The following is a 5,628-nucleotide window of genomic DNA, read 5'->3' on the forward strand; positions in this document are numbered from 1 at the left end:
TATATAATGTAACATTGGGGTTGGGGGGTTTGGAAAAAGGGGGGAGGGGGTATGCTGATTTTTTTAAATGTTGCATGCTTGTAAAGATAATTGCGTTTGGTCGGACTTTGTTCCGAGTTCATCATCTTATAATCAATTTTTGAACGTTAACAGATGATGAATTTCATGGGATTGCAATAGCTGGGCCAACCTGGACTATGGTAAGGCAAGGTAGATATGGCCCTAATAATTGTAAGAACATTCTTAATTTCTTATGGCACACACCCGTCTGAGATGTTATTCCACCAGCATAAATCACAAAATTGACCTGTAACATAATATTAAGCTGTACAAACCAATAATAGAATCATTTTGTCAAAGTATTTCTTAATTGAAACTGAAGTGTGATGGACGGACGGATAGACGGACGGGCAAATTGAACACATTTTAAGTTGTTAGTGACTTAAAAATAATAATAGTCAGTTGGTGATCGCTAATATCAGAAGTCCAGTATAATGGAATCCTCTTAATATATACATGTCAGGAGCCTGTAATTCAGTGGTTGTCGTTTGTTTATGAGTTACATATTTGTTTTTCGTTCATTTTTTTACAGAAATAAGGCCGTTAGTTTTCTCGTTTGAATTGTTTTACATTGTCTTATAGGGCCTTTTATAGCTCACTATGCGGTATGGGCTTTGCTCATTGTTGAAGGCCGTACGGTGACGTATAGTTGTTAATGTCTATGTCATTTTGGTCTTTTGTGGATAGTTGTCTCATTGGCAATCATACCACATCTTCTTTTTTATATGTAGCTATTAACATATCATTAATAACTCCTTTGTTGTACTACTATCCCGCAATTGGAATTCAGAAGCTCCGCTATAGACAAATAGAATACATCTGCTAAGTTGGAATTGTGCTAATTCTGGTAAAATAATCATGTTATTACCGGCAATATCAAATCAAAATTATTAAGCAAAATTATCGTATCAATTATGAATCATTCCTTACTAAGCGTCGTTCTACAAATATCTCATAAGTTCAAGCTCTATCTCAATTACAATGCCTAGGCAAACATGAATACAAACCAAGCAAGCAAGTCTGAAGTATGTGCTGTATATTTAGACCGAAATCGTAAACTGCTTTTCCTGTAGCAATCAGTTAATTTTCGGGGTGGGGGGATTGAGTTACTTGAAAAGGCACATTAGTTTATATAACGGATTTTTTTTTTGGGAAAAAGAACTATATTAATGTGTTATTGAAGAAAATTAGTATAGTCTAATTTTCAAAATTTCCTAGGGGCAGGAGGGAGGACCCAAACCCTCATAGCAGGTTCGGATCACTACGTGAAAAAAGGAATAAAATAAAAGTTATTTACAAGTTATTTTGCCTGGAAAAAATTACAGGTTATTTTGCATGGAAAAACATTACAAGTTACTTTTGCTCAATGTAAAAAATAATTAATGCACCCCCCCCCCCCCCCCCCCCCCCAATCAGAAAATCACATGATTGCTACTTTAGCTGTCCAAGATATATGACTGTGTATACAATGATGGCGTGTCATAGGAAAGGATATATTTAATCGTACATATAGATCTGGGTCTGTTCAAATTATCACAGAATATTGAATTGACAATATATAAAAGAAGATGTGATATGATTGCCAATAAGGCAACTCTTAACAAGAGACCAAAATGACACAGAAATTAACAACTAGTGAATCGCTCTACAGTGAAAATGAAATTTTGATATCATTATTCAACAGTTAACAATCTTCGGCTTCAAAACACGAACTTTATTACCTTTTTCACAACAACACTGACCGATTGAAAAAAAAATTGACGATTATACGAAATTTACACGAAAAAATATAAATCGTGCACAGAAGACTAAGTTTATGATGTTTGTTTGCATTGGTTCAAGAATTGGAAGAACATTACTTTTCACCGGTTACTGTTTCTTATGACTTTAAGTGCAATTGCTGATACAATAAGTTTTCAATCAGTTCTATATTCCGGACACGGTATAAGACGAATCGAGAGTAAACATAGCGTAATACTAGCTCTTCGTCAAAAAATTTACACACGACCCCAAAAGGGTCTATATCTAGTGATACCCTAAAAATCAAAAGAAAGTGACAGGGCGTTTACCAAAGTCAATGAACCATGACTGAAGGTACATGGCTAACAATTCTCAATGGAAATGAGATGTGCAAATGCTTATACAACTGCATACTTAATACCATTGACTTATCATTAGTAATTCCCTTTAAACAAACCTAATCACAAACTAATACATGTAAACTAAGCAAAGTTTCAAAGTCAATTATAGACCATGACAGAGGGGGCGGGGCCAAATAATTCCTCATGGAAATGAGATGTGCCAATGCTCATACAACTGCATACTAAATATCATTGACCTACCACTAGTGGTTCCTCATAAACGGACCTAATCACAAACCAATACATCATAGTGAAAAATAATTAAAATTTCAAAGTCAATAGACCATGGCTGAGGGGGCGGGGCTAAATAATCTCCATGGTAATGTGATATGCCTATACTAATACAACTGCATACCAAATATCTTTGATTAAATCATCTTACAGTTTGATAAATGTAGTTGACCTACCACTAGTGGTTCATTACAAACTATAGAGCTTATCACAAACTAATACATTGTTGACGCCGCCGTCGACGCCGGTGCCGGAAACAGCATACCCTTGTCTCTGTCAAGCGAGACAAAGGTTGAACATTGATAGCATAAAGTTTATTTTCTTCTATGTTTGTGGGCTAACCAACAAAAATGCTGTCTCCGGATTTCATTGACATCTTGTTTGGATTTCAAATCTGAATATTTGATGAAACGATGTTAACTTACATTGATACTTTAAACCTACGAGACGATTATATCTATTTTAGTTTATTTAATTCTTGTTCTGACTTTGTCGCTTCGTCGCTTCAAAAATATACGGGTTTTCAGTTTCCCTATCGAAGGTCGGTTGTTTTCTCCGGGCCCTCCAGTTCCCCTACCAGTAAAAACTGACCGCCACGTAATAGCCCAAAAGCGGCACTTAAAAGTGGCGTTAAAACACCAACAATCAATCGATCGATTTTAAAGTAACGAAAGACTTTCATATATAAACTAAATAAAAAAAGTCTCCTTGACCACATGTTCAACGCAAAGATCAGTGAAAAAAGCTTCATAGGATATTTCATACAGTTATTTAGATACTATAACAGATACGAACCATGATTAAAATAAAAAAAAACATACATTTCGCCCTTATTTTCACCCAATCTTAGTTTTTACAAAGTCAATAGGTAAAACTCAGTGGATTGTGGTGTTTAAAGTGCAGTACTGATTCTTGAATCTATATCTATTTTTCATTAAAACAACACAATTCTTATCTACTTTTGTATGTTCGAGCCTTTTGTCCACTATAAATCAGGTACCAATCAAGCATTTTTAAAGGGGGTTCCAACACTTTCAAGTCAAATAGAAAGGGTTGTTCCAACCATATTTTCCCATACAAAAGTATTAGTAGTCAAACCAAAAAGGGGGATCAACCCCCGGAACATCCAAACCCTTCCCGCCGCCACTGACTAATGATCACTGATTGGATTAGATTATATTATGTTTTAATGTTATAAAAAAGAATATACTTATAGATTATCGTTGATCATCTCAACGAGATTGATTTTCTCGCTTGAGCTGGTACAGCGAAATTGAGAAAAGCAATCGAGTTGAGATGACCAATGATAATCTGTTTATCGCTATTTTACCTATGACGACGTTGTCAATTTCATGTCAATTTCGTTAGCAACGCCACGTGGTCTCCTTAGTTTCTAGCGATAATTTTTCCATCTCAAGCGAGAAGCATGATATGAAAATTATCACAAAAAAAGATCAAAAGAAAAATGCACAAAATAGCGATAATTACTTTAATCGATATAAATCGTAAAATATTGGGTGTGAGTTGGTAGAAATACGAGTTGGTAAATATTGGGAACAAGTTTGCGAAGGTACGAGTTGACATGGCTCCACAGCGACCTCGTGTGGAATATTGTGAAAGTATTTTATTCTAGATTTGTAAAACTTCTTGATTTGTATCCTGTTGATTTGTAACTTGTATTTTTTTCTTTTTACATCTCAGCTCCTTTGTTCTAACAGGGTTGATCTGAGTCCTACCAGATCAACTCAGTTTGAGTTTCTTTGTTCGGTAACATTTTGGCGGGAATGTCAAATCCACTATAAAACTTATAATTAATTATACGGAAAAGACTATCTATCAAATTTTACGTAGAAAAAATCCAATGTATATGCTGGGAGTCGAACTCAAGACCTATAGCATATCAAGCCACGACACATACCACTACACCAGGACGACTGGATATGAACTAACAGTAATTTAACATATTTAAAGGAAGCAAGATCTTTTTATAAGTGGGGCGAGTTGGCAGACGTTTTTTCAGTGAGGTTTAAACCTTCCTCGTTAATAAGTGAGTTGTCAGACTGATTGTTAAATTTGATTTTACACTTTTTCAAAAGTGGGCGAGTCAGTAAACAAGAGCGGGGCGATTTTTTTATCAAGTGGCGATATAGTGTGGGCCGATTGGCAAGTGGGGCGAGTTTACATTGTTTGATATCCACTCATCGTGTTCGGGGGTCATAAAGGGTATACATCATATAGTAATATATAAAGTATATTATAATGGTTTTGTGGCGTTCTAAACCTACGGCCATCGGGGTGATCTTACACTGACACACCGCGTCCGAGTGGAATAACTATTTTACATCCCAGCTATTTTAGATTAGACGAAAAACCATTTACAATTCTGAAAATCTAGTTTAGAACGCCACAAAACCATTTTGTGATTTTAAGAATTGTAAATGGTTTTTCGTCTAATCTAAAATAGCTGGGATATAAAATAGTTATCCCACTCGGACTTGGTGTGTCAGTGTTAGATCACCCTCTGGCCTACGGCCATCGGGGTGATCTTACACTGACACACCGCGTCCTTGTGGGATAACTATTAAAGAAACGGAACTTCTCATTGGCTGGCAGCAGTAACAGTTACACAGACACATCTCACAAAACGTGACTCAAACAAAGTATAACTACATTTCACAAAGTAAGAAATGTAGAAATTCATGTAACGAAAGAAGAAAATACGTTAACAAATTAAGAAATTGTGTTTACACATTAAAAGAAATTACATTTCACAAATCAAGAAATGTAGAAATTCATGTACCGGATGGAAAAAATATATGTTACAAATTAAGAAATTACATTTTACAAATTAAGAAATTGCATGTTACGAATTAAAAGACATTGCATTTCACAAATTAAGAATTGTATAATTTTTGCGAATATTCCCTTCCATAGACGGCAACGGACGACAAGTGATGAGGTGAGCTCTCATAACCTTTTTGGTCAGGTGATTTAAAAACAAAAGATCCCTTTTAACAACATAATTTTATATGTAAAGAATACGCATGTACCCATAAATGAGAGAAAATTGGTTTATTTCTACCTGGTATTTAATGTATTATATTATGTTCAAACTCTTTTTCATGATTCGACGAATTGAACAATTTCTCATCAATTATTGTTTCATGAGCGTTCAAACAATTAATAAATAAAACCA

Source organism: Mytilus galloprovincialis, chromosome 2 (assembly GCF_965363235.1).
Source record: "Mytilus galloprovincialis chromosome 2, xbMytGall1.hap1.1, whole genome shotgun sequence".
Classification (NCBI taxonomy): Eukaryota; Metazoa; Mollusca; class Bivalvia; order Mytilida; family Mytilidae; genus Mytilus; species Mytilus galloprovincialis.